Source organism: Fukomys damarensis, unplaced genomic scaffold (assembly GCF_012274545.1).
Source record: "Fukomys damarensis isolate Sample0158 unplaced genomic scaffold, DMR_v1.0_HiC HiC_scaffold_11, whole genome shotgun sequence".
Taxonomy (NCBI): domain Eukaryota; kingdom Metazoa; phylum Chordata; class Mammalia; order Rodentia; family Bathyergidae; genus Fukomys; species Fukomys damarensis.
Genome location: NW_022900923.1, coordinates 32,278,731 through 32,296,948, shown reverse-complemented (window position 1 = coordinate 32,296,948; position 18,218 = coordinate 32,278,731). Strand labels below are relative to the sequence as shown.

General features: G+C 31.4%; 1 long non-coding RNA gene across 1 annotated transcript; it reads left to right on the top strand.

Annotated features, from left to right (window-relative positions):
- Positions 1-10,009: 10,009 nt before the first annotated feature.
- LOC117285520 lies at positions 10,010-17,662 on the top strand. Its single transcript, XR_004516566.1, has 3 exons — positions 10,010-10,095; positions 14,236-14,266; positions 17,631-17,662. It is a non-coding gene; the product is annotated as an uncharacterized LOC117285520 (long non-coding RNA).
- The last annotated feature ends 556 nt before the right edge of the window (positions 17,663-18,218 follow it).

Here is an 18,218-nt window from a genome sequence, read left to right as displayed (position 1 = left end):
GCCTCACAAGCACGAGAACCTGAATTCAATCCCCAGTACCCCCCAAAATCGATGGAAAATAAATAGCACTTTAAAAATTTCAAAATACATAATTATTTTACAAATTTTAAAATATCAAATATTTAAACAATCTTATTAATAACTTTGAAAAGTAGACATTTAGAATAATTGCATTCTTTGAAATACAGACTAGAGGGGTTTCATTTGCCCAAGATTTTGCTGTTGGTCAGAATCGTCTTTGTTCACCATCCTCTGCTGTCCCCGGATCCACCCTCTGGGGGTTTCTTACCCCTCCCCAATTATTCATTATGGCCATAATCTCAAGTTTTTTATGTGAAACACTGTGTAATAAGACAGAGGATCTGTGTTGGGTACCGGCTGGAACATAATACTACATCTTGAGTATTTACTACGATATTTTTAAAGTTTGAAGTATTTCACGTCAAACATATACCCAGGAAGCAAAATAGAACCTCAGTTACATAGAATGTTATGCATTTAAAAACTGTTTAAAGGTTATTATTTCCAAAACATGGTTTCATGTTACCCTTAACCAAATTCAATTTTTATAATTTGAATTTTTAAAACATCCAGAAAGGCACAGATAATAGCAAAAAGAACACTGTATAAATATAAAATTTGACATTTATATAATACCAACTAATATAATACCAACTAAACTGGAAGAATACAAAGAATGTGTATTTGCTTAATAGAGACACAAACATGCATTATTTGCTCTCTAATCTTCAGGAAATAGATTGATGATGTTTAATTATTGAGTTTGGTATTTCACATGAGCTTAAATACCTTCAATTTTCTAATATGAGGTTATTACATGAAGAGAATCAAATTTCTGAAGTTCATAACAAGCGATTAGGTGTCCCAAAAAATGATTATCATTTTAAATTGAATCTCAAAATCTATGGAAGTACTGTTTTCTTCCTGTTTTTTTGTTTTGTTTGTTTTGTTTTACTGAGCTCGATTTACTGATAAACATCAGTAGCCATGATCTTTTGTGGAAGAACAGTGAAACGTCATGCTGTGCATGAAAGACATTCCCATGGACAGTCGTATGGACAAATGGTTCATATGTTTACACACCTTGTAGATCTTGACGTTTGTTCATTTTAGTTAATACATAAAAAACTACAGAATTGGATAAAAGGCATAGTTTTCAAAAATGTTAATTGTGCTACTATAAAGAAATTATTTTCTACAGGCAAAATAAAGAGTTTCAGAAACTCAAAAATTTTAATTTAGTGTTGATACATACTTCCATCTTGCACACACCAAAATATTCGTTACAGCATTAGGTCAAAAGGAAATGGAGCTGTGGAGGTGATGCTTTTGACAAAATATCGTGCTGAAATTGTAGTGTTGGGCAGTTTACTGTGAAACACTTGACTAAGTTTAGAATAAGCTACATTTTAATAAGTTAATTCTGCAGAAAATTGTGTATTTGCAAAAGTACTTGCAAAGATAACCACTAAATTAGTAATGTGCTTTATTATACTTTGTGCTTTACTTTCCAAAACAATCTACTACCCAGAAATATGGAGATAAATAAGAAAAAAATTCTTCTTTTGAAGAAATAGTTACTGTTATATTTTCTCTAATTTATGTTTAATAAGTTTATATTTATATTTTAAAATTAATAAAACTCTCCTTAAATGTATTTGTTTCAATATCTTTTTATATCCAGGTGGCAAATAGTGAAATTTAATTGTATTTAGTCCCCAGATTCCTCTGGTTTTCTGGTCATTGATAGTTTTAGGGGGAGAGCTATAGGTTTACTTATGAAACATCTAATTAAAACAACTACTTACAAAAGGCTCTGATAGAATTTCTTAATTAACCATTGGAATTTTTTATACCTAGGTTGTTATAACATTTACAGAAATTATATATATACACACCTGTATATATAAAATTTTATTTACTGGTATGGTTAAAGTATTTGTATTTTATTTCATTCAAATTATGCCACAGAATGTTTATTTTCAAAACAGTATGAGAAATCAATTGTTTACTTCAAGAATAATGAACACACACAATTTTTCATATTTCTTATCAATAGTAAGTCGTTAACAAATTTCAGAACTCAAATTAACTTCTGTATCAAATGTTGCTTACAGTTCACAAAACATAAGAAATATTATCAAGAGACCTCTAGTACTGCCTAAGGAATATTTTTTTTTTATTTTTAATAAATAAAATTTTGTGTCGTTAGACTCTAAGTTCATAAATTGAAACCACTTTCCAATTATAAAGAGATAAGAAAATCACCATGAAAGCAGCATATGTAATGAAAAATAATATTGCCAATATAATTTTAAGACATAATTCCATTGACTGTAGTTAAAAATATTTAAAACAAAATTTGTATGCATATTTTATATACATCTAATATCTATATATTTATATATGTGTATATATAAACATGTATATACTTGTCCATACATCCATGCATGTTTGTATATGTAATTTAGGTAATAATTTAGTTAGTTCTTTTTTGACTTAAGTAAAAGTGTTAAGTTATAGCTTCTTATTGATCAATTGTTATTACTCTGAATAAAATTTGCATCATTTTGTCATTTTATTTCCTATTTCTTATTTCATTTATATTCATAGATATAAAATGAATATATAAAATGTGACAATCACTTTAATGTGCTTAAGTTTTCAAACATTTGCTTACATATGTATATAGAATTTTGAAAAATGAGTGATTTGTATACACGTAATTTTCTTTAATATTTTTAATATATATAATTGTGTTCCTTTTCTCTAGGCAACACATTATTAAGACAGTCATTTTCTATGTGACATTGTTTATTCTAGATTTATTACAATAGCTACACTGTTTACTCATAATATTTTTCCTTTTATTCTCCAAGTTACTTTTATTTTTTCTGCTTTCAAATCTACATATATTTTTGAAAAGTTATATATACAGACACAATCTATTATGGAAATGTGTTAACATGTTTCTTGAGATAACTAGATAGCAAAAATATTGAGTCTAAATTGTGCCTGGTTGCTTTTTATAGCATTCTTAGCAAGGGATGCAGGAGAGACTATATTTTTGGAAGCTGATGGGTCGGTCTGTCTACATTGCATAATCTTGACTATGCCTGTCAACATTTACCCAACAAAAATATTTCCTAGTATTCTATTAATGTAAAACTGAAAACTTATGCATCATTGTTTCTTAATTTAATATTATGACCTAAAGATAAATTCTTACATTTTTTTCTTAAACTTGCAGTTATCCAAAGCTATTCATCCATATTCTATCTGTGTAAGTAGCCCTCCAAACTTATTTCATTCATATTCATAGTTCATCCATTATTTTTGATGCTGCATTTATTTTATATTAAAATCAAATGTATGGATCTGTCCTTATATAATCTATTCCAATCCACTGCTTGATTATCTATTTATCAACTACTTTTTGTTTACTTAAAATGTCTACTCATGTATGTGTTCAATTTGCTCTTTTTGAAGCAAAAAATCTAAGTTTTGGAAGCTTCACTAGGTGTTAATTTAAAGTAACATTCTCAAGTTCCTCAGAAAATACATATGAATCAAAACTTTTGTTTGCATTGAATCAAAATTTTAATTTGGGAAAATTTAAAACTCTAATGATATTCTTTCATATTGTAACTGGAATGTCTTTACATTTCCTTAAATCATCATGTATATCACTTTTTAGAGTTTTAAAATGTCAATAGTTTTTAAATTTTTGGTTGAGTAGAATCATATATTGTTTTTTGTAGCTACCCTATTTCTAAATGTTTTCTTCAAGTGGATTGTTGTTATTGTGCAGTAATACCATTAAATTTTCTAGGTTCATTAAAAGCACTGACTTGGCCACAACTAGGTTAGTGACAGAAGAAAACCATCAACTGAGGAATTTAGGCATCTAAAGCTAAGGATGATAGCAGGCAAGGAATCCTGTCACATAATCATACAGACCTGATTTCTGCTACCTGTATCATGAAAAACTAAATAGGTACATCCCAGGAATCTCCACTACAAAAACTGACCTTCCTGAGCACATTGTACCTAGATCTCTTAGCTACAAAACTGAGAAAAAATTGATGTTATAAGTTGTTCAATTTTGTAAGTCAGCACCAGGAAAATAATATAGTCAGGCACTAAGCTTTTTGTTCTTCACAGTACCTTTCTGAGCTAGATACTATATTCTTTTACATTATTTTTTCAGCCTAGGCAATGATATTAGGTAGCTTTCTAAGGTCACACAACTAGCAAATAATAGATACAAGATCGGAACCTGTCATCTGATTCCATTAAACATGATCCATGATCTTAACCTGCATGCTACACATCCTCAGAATAATTTGTTAGATGACAAAAGAAAAACACTTTAGTAAATATATCATCAAACATTTTGTTTATCCTTTTTATTCCCACTGACAACTTTTATCACTGCTGAATGCTTTCCTTCCTCTTGGTAAATCAGTGTTTTGTCTGTCCTAGCAGGCCTTTATACTCACACTTACCTTTGATTTTTTTCTCTTTGTTCTCAATTTCTCAACTCCCTTGCTAATTCTATTCTGCTTTCAAGTTATAACTCTTTGAATTGACTACTGTAGAAAGCATTCCCTCATTGTGCTATTTTCATTCATCTCCTATTCTACATGTACATAGTTCTTTTTAGCTGTAAAGTACTATTTTTCTCCCATATCCTACCTTGTATAGTTTATAGTTTTTGATATATATTTTTCTGACACGCAAAAGAGTCACACACCGACTTTTTAATAAACCTATTTTTCAAAAACCTACTTTTCCTATATTTATACTGACCATCATATGGTATATACGTGACAGGTATGCAGTAAGTCATTGATGACTCATTTGTTTCTAGGGAATAGGCAACCATTTCTCCCAACCACTAATTCCTTTGAAAATTTATGAGACTTCTTGTAGAATTTGTAAATTGTCTACTACATGAGCATATTATGGTACATATTTAATTATAAATAAAAATGCATCTTTTATTGTATTGAAAATATTATAAAGACATAAACCAGTGGACAATACCTTTGTAAGATGAGTTAGCTCATCTGCATTTATCCATATTTGTCATCTTACAAAGTTCAAGGTTATTCAGAACTAGACTACTTTCTTTTGTGATTTTTTAAAAATTATATTTCAAGAACCTATGCATTTTAAGAGAATGTCTCACTCCAACATGAAGTACAGTAAATTATTTGACACGGAAACTCAACAAACTCTGTTCTGACCCAATGGTCAGGAGTTAATTGGTATTCAAAATTTTAAAACTTGATCATCTACCAAGAAAAATAATCATCACTTTGCTCCTCATCTTGAGTAGGGAACATGATGTTTAATGCTTATTTCAATTAATTATTCTCAACATCTTTAGTCTCTGCTCATAACCAGAAAAAATGTAATTATTCATTTTCTAAAAGTGCAATAGACTGGCACTGTCACTGTGATTTTATGCCAATTAGTTTAAAACCTCCTTAAACTTTAACATTAACCTTGTTATTTCTCTTCAAGCTAAGTCAAAATCCACTTCTTTGTTTTTATTTAGGAATAATTTATTAAATTTAGTAAAGGAAAATATGAAGATATTAATAAGGGTCAAGTCAATGTGCTTTCTGTCCCAAAATTGACAAATTCATTAAAGAAAAGAACTCTGAAGCTCATTTTAATTTTCAATGCTTATTCTTTGCCTTCAGAGCTCTTAACTTACTTTAACAAGTGCACATTTTATCAGGCATTTATGTTTTATTTTGGCAGAAGTGCTGCTTTTTCATTAGTTAGTCCATCCCACTACTAATAAATGCTAATCAGAAGAAGTTTGGCTTTTACAACTATTTGGATGGAAAAATACAGGATATTCATAATAAGAGAATAAGGTTATTATTTTCTAAAGTCTGTCCTTCTTATAGACACTAGGATATTCCAGGTAAGAGGTGATAATGATTTCAAGTAGAAGTGAGAAACAAGGGAAAAATATATGGTTTTACACTTTCTAACTGACATACAGCACGTTATGATCATGAAATACACATTACTCTGCACATATTTTTTTTTCACATTGCCATACTGGAATTTAACCAAATAACAGAAAATAAATCTATTCGTTTATTGCTTTTTATACCATGTGTTATGGATTAGATACAGAATATCTCCCAAAACTCTAATGTGATTTTAAGAGGGGCTTTTAGAAGGTAAGTGGATCATGGGGAGTTTTACTCATTAGTGGTTAATACCATTTATGGATTCATAGGAGAATGTGCTGTAAGGAGACTCGGGCTGGTCTGAAGAGGCAGTTCAGATGGTTTATAAAATGAATTGATGACTATATAGTTCTCCCAAATCTAAAGTGAATGGAGTTAGAAACCACGTTCAACGTGTAAGTGAAATTATTTGTTTGTGTGTTTTGTAGTTAGTCCTTTAAAATTATTGATAAAATTCATCTAGTATCATAGGTTTATTCTATTGACTTATTACCTTGTTATTGGATATGATATTAATAAGATTAGTATGGATATCTGTCAAGCTGGTATTGATGAGTTTTAGTCTCTCTCTCTCTCTAGTTTTGTTTTTTCAAGAAACAATTTTAAACATTGTTGATTTTCCCCCAATAAGTCCTTAATTTTAATTTTCTTTGATTTCTCCCCTATTTATTTTTTTGTTTTTTTGTTTTTCTGTCTGCTTTGGTATAAATTCACAGTTCTTCAAGTCTTTTTTGGGGGGGTTACTAAGGATCGAACTTGGGTCCTTGGGCTTGCGAGGCAGGCAGCAGAACCTCTGAGATAAAACCCTGGCCCTACTCTTCTTCAGGTCTTACATATTAAAATTTTACATCTTAGGGCTGGAGATTTAGCTCAGTGGTTCCGCTGCCTGCCTCCCAAGCACAAGGACCAGAGTTCGATCCCCGGTACCAAAAAAAAAAAAGAGAGTTTACATCTTAAGATATTTCTCCTGCCCATGCCCTGGCCACTGAGAGACCTGCAGGGCTGCTAAAGGCACCTGGGATCAGAGAGGCCATTGCTATGAGCTCAGGACGATGGTGTAGCGGTGAAAGGCAGAGAGAGAGCCCTCTAAGACTTGTTGAAAACTGAAGCCTACTGAGAAAGCAAAGAGGCAGCAGACTACAGTGGCTTGTGGATTTTTAGGACCAGCACCTCCTACTGAACCCAGACTTGCTGTGGGGAAGGGCAGCTCAAACTTGCAGTATAATCATGCAGAGTTCCAACCAGAAAGAGATCACAGAGCTCAATTCTCCCTCACAGCCAGAAACCATCCTGAATCTCAGCGGACTGTGGCTGGTTCCCTGAGATTAACTCTGACTGGGTTCTGAAGGAGGGTCACAACTCCATGAGGCTCAACACAATGAATCTATCAGGCAAGGCAAGAAATTAAGTGCAAAAAATGTGGTAACTAAATTCATTGTATTTGGGAGTGCTAACATTTTTCCTCTAAAATATGTATCTCAGAAGCAATGGCAAAATAAAACAATTTTGTATTTCATTATGTCAAAATTTTCAAGTATATTTAGAATAAATTAGTAAAATCAAATGTGTAAGGAGAAAAGGAACATATGAGGAGAAATATTTAAAACATATGCCATAAATAGGTGAGTTCTCTGGATCAACGAGAGGAGTAATCCCAATTTAAAAGTGAATAATACACAAATGACAGAAGTAGGTACAAACTGTTAAAGAGTAGACCTTGCCACACTGCTAAGAAGTAACCAACAGCAAGTCCATAACAAACTGGTTTGCTTGCAATCAAACTCTCCAGCTTTGCCAAGTTGTAGCATTTGTGTCCTCCCTTCCCGTAGCTCAACTGAACTAGCAAATTAAAACACGGCTCATATTTAACATTTTTAATAATTAAATGATCAGTTTTATAAGGAAAAGGATCCATATAAAGTCATCTGAAATTTATATATTTTAATAATTAGCAAAGGAAATAAAAAGGAAATGTATGAAATTATTTGTTTTTTTTCCATTTCTCTAAGCTCACGCTTTGTGTGCTTCTTTAAACTGATGCATAAATATACAATTTCAATAACATTAATATTATAAATTTTACTTAACTGCTCCTTTCACAATAACCAGCCAATGTCTATTTTTGTAGTTTTATTATTTTAAAATTCAAAATATTTTATTTCACTTGAGAAAACATTTTAATCATTAAAATATGTAAATATGTAAATATGTAAATGACTGCCTTTTAGTTCTATAATATTGGGGAATTTCTTGGCTATCATGCCACTATTTGATTTTTGTTTAATTCCACTCTGGTATAAGATGTATCGTGTAAGGTTTCTATTTGATCAATGTATTTAGAGTATAATTCATATCACAGTACGTGGTCTATGTTGGTGCATATTTTGTTTTGTGGGAGCTTGAGAAGAACGTGTATTGTATTATTGATCTATAAATGTAAATTAGATGAAAATGTTATTCATGTCAAACATACTCACATTGATTTTCTTTCTGCTTAATCACTCTGTTGCATAAATTGGGATAGCAAAGTGTTCAACTACAGTGGTGGATTTATCCTAGCGGTTCTATTAGTATCTTCAGGTATTTATTTATTGTGTTGTTTAATGAATAAAGTTTTCGATTACTTTATTCTACAAAACCAGAATTGATTTTTAATTATGTGTCAACCTTCTTTATCTCTAAGGATATTTCTGTCATTTGAAGTCTGCTCTCTATAATTAGTACATCTACTTCAGTTTATTTTTTATTTGTTCATTTTTATTAGTATATGTTTGTAGTACATGCTGTTTAACTCCTGGTGTAGCCATGGGATATATAAATGATACATTTTAATTCCTTTTTCATCCCATGTGCCCTTCGCTCCACTCCAGCCTCCATCTCTTGACCTTCTGCCCATTTGAGAAAGATCTACCTCCCTATTTCCTGTTATCTATCTTTTCTTTGCCCTTTATTTATGCTTTCAGTTTCCCACATTAAAGATATCATGCAATATTTAAGCTTTTTTGGGTCTGATTTATTTCACTTAACATTATGGTGTAAAGATGCATCCATTTTACCACAAATGGCTCAAGTGTCTATTTTCTGATTTATAGAATTTAGTTGTATTAACTAGAATATTATAGTATTCAATTTTTTGCATATTTTAAAGAAAAATTACACACCTCTTAAATTACTGCTAAATATTAAATTCTGCTCTTCCACCACTAATTCTCAAAGTAAGAAGGTGGTCCAGTAATCATTAATATTAGCAGTTATTGATTGTGGTAGCAAATTAGTTTTTTTTTTTTTCAATTTTGAACATTGAAATGGTCTTACAGATACTTAATACATTAGCATATTGCATGTTATACCCCTCTTTATTTGGATTAATGACTTACTTATAATCTACTCAGTTCGTCATATATTCCACGTCTTATAGACACCATACAATTGAGTATGCTTTTATTGTTTTCCACTTTGATAATCTTTTTAATTAGTTTCATTATAGCACATTTCAAGTGACTATTGCTACATTTGGATTTCTGTTTAATATTTATTTTCTAAACACTGAATTACTTGCTCTTTCCATTTTAATTTTTTCTTCCTTCATAATCTTTTTTGTGTAGAACACTTAGATCATTATTATTTAGGCTGTAAACCTACAGGTATATTTTCACATAAATATCTAAGAAGCAAAGCAATATTTATGTCCTCTCTTATGTAACCAAAGCATTTTTTTAATTCTCAGTATGAGTTCTTGTTTGATTCACAAATTATTTATAACTGCATTTCCAAATACCAAAGCAGTTTAGGGTTTTCCAATTATCCTTTTGGAACTTGATATGATTTCAGTCCTTTAAATTGTATTTCTATCTCTAATGTGTCCTAATTTATTGTCATACTAAAGTTTTATTATATTTTGTGTCTACTTTTTTTTTTTTTTTTTGAAACAGGGTCTCACTATGTAGTTGAGTCTGAGCAGGGACTCACTATGTAGCCCAGGCTGGTCAAAAACTCACAGTGATCCTCCTGCTTCAGCCTCACAAGTGCTGGGATTACGGACATGTGCCACCAAGACTGGATCTACCTTTAATTAGTAGGTTATATTTTTTCCTCTCATTGAGTTTATTGGTACATTTTAGGTAAACAATACAGTTACATTCATCTTTGGGATATTGTTCCTTTACATGACGGGTCTTGGTTCTCATTTTTTCCCCTTGTCCCTGCCCTCCCTTCACTCAGTATGTTATTTTTAAATACTATGCCATTTAGATATTTTGAATTATATGTAATTTCATTACTTTTTACATATATATAGCAAACAATTTCTGATATTATGATAATTGACTTTAGTAGTTATCTTCTGGTAGATTTTATATTCTAGTATTTATTATGTAGTATAAATAAAATTAAATTGTGATTATTTACAGAATATTTAAATTTTTATTATGAAATATCACCTTTTTCCTGCAATATATTCTTCCCTTAAAACTGTTTTATCTAATATTATAGGTAATTCAGTTTTAGTTTGGTTATTTTTTTTTTTTTTGAGACAGGGTCTCACTAAGTAGTTCAGACTGACCTGGAACTCACTATGTAGCCCAGGCTGGTCTTGAACTCACAGCCTCCTGAATGCTGGGATTACAGGCATGCACTACCATGCCTAGCTGGTTATTATTTTCTTGGTCTAATTTTTACTTTTAACTCTAAGAGCTCCTAGAGTCAGAGTGTCTATCTTTTTAGTACCTTATATTTTTTACATACAACTTCAGTGTTTTCTGGCTTAAATAGGATACTTGGGGCACATTTTTAAATGTTTTTTGTCCCAATTGTATACTTTGCATTAAATTTAGATCTTATATAGTTTGTATGAACTTATAGTTTATTTCAAACTTATGGAAATATTCTGAATGTTTCCTGTATGAATCTTAACCTCTTTTTCATATTAATTTATCATTTAGATGTAATGAATAGATTTTTTATTGCCTTATTATACATTATTTTGGTTTTCTGAATAGAAGGTGCACTTTCCACTATGTATTATTATTTTATAGTTTCTTCTTTAAAGCAGGAAACAGAATTTTCCCATGTATACAGTTTGTCTTACTCTGTTATTGTTGCCATTTTTCTTGTATAATATTATTAATGTTTATTATTTCAATCAGATTTCATTAATATTTTGCCTGAACAATGCTGCTTAAGTTGAATAATTATTATATTATAATATTACTATTAATTATTTAAGTAATGATTTACCAAATTAATTACATCATTCATATGTTGAAGTTCCATCAGTAACATGTATATGAACTTGGCTTTATTTTACTTTGTTAAATATTTAGATATAATCCACATACTTTAAAGTTCACCAAAAGAGTGTAAAGTTCACATTTTAACATGAATCAGTATATCATTTTTTAACAGCTGAAAAATATTCCATTATGTAATTATACTGCCTTTTATCTTTGTTTTAAAAATTGAGAAACTATAGACACTCCTGGTGTATAGACTTTTATATCATATTTTATGTGGATATATGTTTTCATTTATCTTTTTATATACCTAGGAAAAAACTTGCTGGATCACCTAGTAAGTCTACTGATCTTTGGATAAATAGACAAGTTTTGCAAAAGTATCCATATATTTTATATTGTCACCAGAAACACCAGAGTTCCAATTTCTGAACATCCCCATGAACACTTCCTATTGATTAAGCAGGTCAACACTTACTATCGGCTTCATAATTATAGCCATTCTATTAGTTTTGAAGTAGTCTCGTTTGGTTTTGAATTGCATATTTGTAGTAAGTAGTGCATTTAAGCATCTTTTTCATGTATTACTCATTTGTTCAATTTCATTATGGAAATGTCTGGATACTTTATAAATTGGATCATTTGTGTTTAAATTTTTATTTTAAATAACTTTACACTTCACAGTTATAAATTCATAATTAAATACTTGATTTGCAAGAGTAGTTTAAATATTCTGGTTATAAGTTCCTTAGCATAGGTGTATAATTTTCTAATTTTTCTCCCTTTGAATATTTTTCTTTAACTTTTTATTAATAATAATGTTTATAGAATTTAAAAAATTGATACTAAAGCTTAATAGAAGACCACAGGTGTTTAATCTTATGCTTTTACTAAATGTTTTGTATTTCTATCACTTATATTGAAGACTCTGATACATTTTAAATTATTTTATACTATATAAAAGGTCTTAATCCTTTTCATGTGAATATTTGGTTTCTTAGCACTATTTTTTGAAAAATAATTTTCTCATTGAATTTGTTAGGTCCAATATTTGAAAGGCCAAGTTTCAACTTTAGATCCCTCTGCCTCAACCCTCTGAAAATAGAGATCTTCATTACAATACTCAGAAAAATTTATTTCAAGTACTTTTTTTTCTTTTTGGTGTTACTGTGATTTAAATTACTTTTCTTCATTCATTTCATTTTCAAACTATTAGTAGGTGGTGTATATACAATTAAATTCTTATATTACAGCCCTCAAACTTGCTGATTTTATAACCTGGTATCTCATATGGTTGTGTGCCTGTGTATGTGTCTGTTCCTTGGAAATTTTTTAGACACATAGTCATGCTGTTTGTGAATATATATTTTATAGTTTTTCAATCAGCACATGTTTTATTTTTTCTTCCTTTGGTAATTTCTCCTGCTATAATCTCCTGTAGAATGTTGATTAAGGTGCCAAAAGTAGATCCTCTTGTCTTATTCCATAGCTTATGAAAACAGTATTTTTCACTCATATAATAACTGGAAGTTTTTTTTTGTTTTTATTTGCTGGTTTGCTCTTACAGATAGCCACTGATAGGTTGAAAGTTCCTATTCCTACTGTGTTGAAAAATTATCATGAATGGATAGTGAATTTTGTTAAATATCTTTTCTGTTTTTTTGTTGTTTTTTTTTTTGGTGGTACTGGGGATCGAACTCGGGTCCTTGCACTTGCGAGGCATTTTCTGTTTTAAATAGTATAATTTTTAGTCTTTATTTATATGAGATAGTTCACTTAGGGATTAACATATTCTAAATAAATCTTGAATTCCTGGGATAAATCTTTATGGATTGTTAAATACAATCCCTTCAATATGTAGCTTATTTTTTCCTGCTAGTATTTTCTTAGAATATTTCTGTGTAAATTTATAGGGGACATCATCTATGGATTCACTTCCTTTCGACAAGGATGGAAGTTAGAATGAAATAGAGTCCATGAAGAATGTAATAAAAATTGAGAAACTAGAGTCATTCATAGGAAAATGGATGCATATTGAGGATATACTCTTAAATGAAATAAATAAGGCACATGTGTAACTACGGAATAGTTTCTCTGGTATAAAAAACTAAACGTGTAAATATGATCAAAATTGTATAATTGACAACGTGAAATAGGACAAAAAGGGCTAAAGGTGTATGGGAAGTGGAAAGTGTAAGGAAAAGGAAATAAGAGAAAAGAAAAAAATATGAGAAAAGAAAAAATGGAAACAAAGCTTTGTAAATAGGGGAGGAGAGGGGAGGGGTAAAGGGAGGGAAGAGGTAAGGGGAAAAAATGAGAACCAAGATCTGCCATGTGAAGGTACAAGATCCCAGTGATAAATATAACTGTACTGTATACATAAAAAGTACCAATTGCCGGGTGTGGTGGTGCAAGCCTGCAATCCCAATACTCGAGAGACTCAGGCAGGAGGATAGCTGTGAGTTCGAGACCAGCTTGGGCTACAAAGTTAGCTCCAGGTCAGTCTCAGCTACATAGTGAGACCCTGTCTCAAAAAACAAACAAACAAACAACAACAACAACAACAACAAAAGACATAAAAAGCACCAATAAACTCAATTAAAAAAAAACAGAATCCTGTGTTCTTTGCCACACATGCTTGCAGTAGAACCATTCTGAGAGGCTGTGTGTGTGTGTGTGTGTGTGTGTGTGTGTGTGTGTGTGTGTGTTAGCTCAAAAGCCAGAATTTCAACTTACTTATTGAGATACATTAGATATTGTTGGAAAGATATTTTTCCATTTGCTGCAAAGCATTAGAAACACTGAAGATTTTTTTCTATAATCTTCAGAATTTACATAGTTGATTCACCAAGGAGTAGTCCTTCCTAATATATTACTCATTCATATTAATTTTATTATTTTTTTCATTTTATTTATAACGTTTGTAATAGGTATAGAAAGATATAATTTTTCTGTCATCTAAAGTTCATCCTGTTTTCTTGTAGGAGCAAGTGTGCATCTTTTGGTCTTTTCAAGGTATGTATGCTATTTTGTAGCTATTTAAAATGATTTTATTTCAAAATATTAACTATACATAGAAAGAGATTTCACTGTGATATTTCCATGTATGCATAAAGAATGCACTGATCAAATTCAATCTCACTTTTTCATTCCATTATGCTCCTCTCTTATTTTTACCAAATCTAATGATGAGTGATGTACTAAAAGTCAGCTTGGTTTGCTTCTACTTATGAGAGTGTTGAGCTCCAATGTCAGTGTGTGAAATTATTTCACTTAACACAATGTCCCTCAGTTTCATCTATTTTACTACAAATCATAGCATTTCATTATTTATGACTGAATAATATGCTATTGTGTTTATTTACATATTTTCTGCATCCAATAAACTTTTGGTGGGCACCTTGCCTGATTTCTTATCAGAATTATAGTGAACAATATCAATATATATGAGTTTTCAGTATCTCTAATACACTGACTTTATTTCCATTGGATAAATACCTAGGAGCATGAAGGCTAGATTATTTAGTGGCTATATTTTTGCCGTTCAATACTTTCTTCATCGTAGCTATACTTACCTGCATGCTCACCAACAGTGTATAACAGTTACTTTTCCTTCACATTTTTTGCTTGAACGTTTTATTTCTTGTGTTATTCACAATAACTATTAGGTAAGATTTTGCATTTTGGTTTGGATTTGCACTTCTGTAAGGACAAATTATGTGAAGGATTTTTTATATATTTCCTGATTTATATTTATTCTTTTGAGAACCATTTAGATAACTTGTCTATTTTTAGAAGAATGATTTTTATGAGAATTTTTAGAATTTTTATATATTCTGGCAATTAAGCCTGTATGAAATGAATAGCTACAAATATGTGCTCTGATTTTTGAAAATTAATTTTACTGGTTCAATGACACACATAAATGGGAATTGCACCTTTATGTAATCTAACTCGGTTCTTATTTTTCCCATTCTTTCTCTCTCCCTCCCTCCAACCCCTCCTATTTACAAAGACTTTGTTTCCATTCTTTTCATTCTCTCATATTCATTCCATTCCCTTCTTTCCTTTCCCCTACACCTCTCAATTCCCTTTCCCCTTTGACACTTTTCTTCCTATTTCACATCATCTATTATAATATTTAGTCCTTATTTACACTTCCAATTTCTGTTACCACAGAAACTAGTCGGTATTTACACATGTACGTCCTATTTATTTGACTTAACAATATTGCCTTAATGTGCACATTTAACTATAAATGCCTTGAATTTTTCATTCTTCATGGCTTAGTAGTACTCTGTTGTACTTTTTTATAAAACCACAATTTCCAATTGTTGGTCATTTGGACTGTTTCCATGTTTCAGGTATTAAAAACTGTGCTGCTGTAAACATGTGTTCTGTGGTATAACACTTTTAGTTCTTTGGGGAAGATAACCAGTGGGGGAAGAGCTAGATCAAATAGTACCTCCTGTCCTAGTTCTTTGAGGTATCTCAGTACTGGTTTCCGCAGTGGATGCACCAGTCTACACTTCCACCAGCAGTGAAGAAGTGATACTTAAAAAAAAAAACCACCAGCATTTGTTATTGGTTGATTTATTGATAGCAGCCATTCTTTCTGCGGTGATGTGGAAACTCACTGTTGTTTTCATTTGCATCTCTCAAGTGAACAGTGATGTTCAATGTTTTGTCCTATGTTTATTTGCTCTTCTTTTCAGATGCCCATTTTTGGATTGAGTCTTAAAATTTGGATGTCTGAATTTTTTCCTCATTGAGTTTATTGGTACATTTTAGATAAACAGTACAGTTGCATTCATCATTGGGATCTTGCACCTTTACGTGACAGGTCTTGGTTCTTATTTTTTCCCTTTGTCCCTGCCCTCCCTTCACGCCCTCGTCCCCTCCCCCTTTACAAACACTTTATTTCCATTTTTTTCATTTTCTCATATTCTTTTCTTTTCCCTTATTACCTTGCCCGTACCCTTCCCACTTTCCCTACACCTTTAGCACTTTTCTTCCTATTTCACATTTTTAATTATCGCATTAGGATCTTATGAACTATTACAGTTTGTTCAAACCAAAGAAACTATCTGGTACTCATACATGTGCAACTTATGCATTTCACTTAGGAGTATATCCTCAATATGTATCCATTTTCCTATGAATGACTCCAATTTATCATTCTTTAGGTCTGAGTAATATTCCGTTTTATGGAGAAACCACAACTTCTTTATCCAATTTCCTACTGATGGGCAAATGGGCTGTTTCCAAGTTTTAGCTATTATAAACTGCCACTATAAACATAGGTGTGCATGTATCACTGTGATATGATTCTTTTAATTCTTTTGGAAAGATACCCAGCAGAGGGATGGCTGGGTCAAATGGAACCTCCAGTCCCACCTCTTTGAGGTATCTCCATATTGCTTTCCACAGTGGTTGCACCAGTCTGCACTCCAACCAACAATGGAGAAGGGTTCCTTTCTCCCCACAACCCCACCAACATTTGTTGTTGTGCGATTTCTTGTTAGCAGCCATTCTTTGTGAGGTGTGGTGGAATCTCAGTGTTGTTTTCATCTGCATTTCTCGAATGACCAGTGATGTGGAACATCTTTTCATATATTTACTTGCTGTTTTTACTTCTTTGTCTGAGAAATGTCTGTTCATTTCAGATGCCCATTTTTGAATTGGGTCTTTATATTTGGAGGGGGCTGATTGTTTTGAGTTCTTTATATATTCTAGATAGTAGGCCTTTGTCTGAGGAAAAGCTGGTGAAAATTTTTTACCACATTGTGGGCTGTCTGTTCACACTGTTAGTGGCTTCTCCTGCTGTGAAGAAGCTTTTTAATAAGAAGAGATCCCACTTGTTGATTGTGCTAGTTCATGTTCAACTGAGGTTTTGTTCATAAAAAATCTTTTCCTACACCAATGTCTTCAAGACTTCTACGTAATCTCTCTTCCAGCCAGTCCAGTGTTTCTGTTTTAATATTTAGATTTGAATCCATTTTGATTTTAGTTTAGTGTGTGGTGAGACATATAGGTGTAGTTTTAATCTTTGGCAAGGTGAAACGCAGTTTTTCCATCACCATTTATCAAAGAGGCTATTTTTCCTCCAGTGAGAGTTTTTCGATCCTTTGTTGAAAATTAGGTGACTGAGTATCTGTAGTTGTTTCTGCATCTTCTGATCTAATCTACAATACTTAAGTTTGTTTATTTGCAGTACCATTCTGGTTTTGTTTGTTTGTTTTGTTTTGTTTATCACAGTCACTTTGTAGTAGTTTCAAGTTAGGGATTGTGATATTCCCTACTTTGTTTTATTGCCTAAAATTGGGTTTCCTATACTATGTCTCTTGTTTCAAATGAATTTTTGGATTGTTTTCTCAAGGTCCATCAAGCATGCTGCTGGAATTTCAATCGGGATTGCATTGAATCTATATAACAGTTTTTGAGGTATGTCCACTTTCACTATGTTGTTTCTTCCTACCCACGAGCAAGAGATGTCTTTCCATTTTCTGATATCAACTTTGATCTCTCTTTTCAGAGTGCTATAGTTTTCAGAGTACAGGTCTTTGACTTTTTTGGTTAGGATGATTCCTACGTATTTTAAGTTTTTGGATGCTATTATGAAAGGAATCGTTTGCCCTATTTCTCTCTCAGTGAGTTTGTTGTTTGTGCACAGAAAAGCTATTGATTTTTGAGTATTGACCTTGTATTCAGCTATTTTACTGAACTTGGTTATTAAGTCTGGAAGACTTGATGGAGTTCTTGGGGTCTTCTATACAGTTTCATGTCATGTGCAAGTAGTGACAATTTAACTTCTTCATTCCTATCTTTATTACTTTTATTATTTTTTTGTTGTCTAATTGCTATGGGTAATGCTTCCAAAACTCTATTGAATAGGAGTGCTGATAATGAACATCCTTGTTTTGTTCCTGATTTTTGTGTGAAGGATTTCAGTTTTTGACCATTTAGT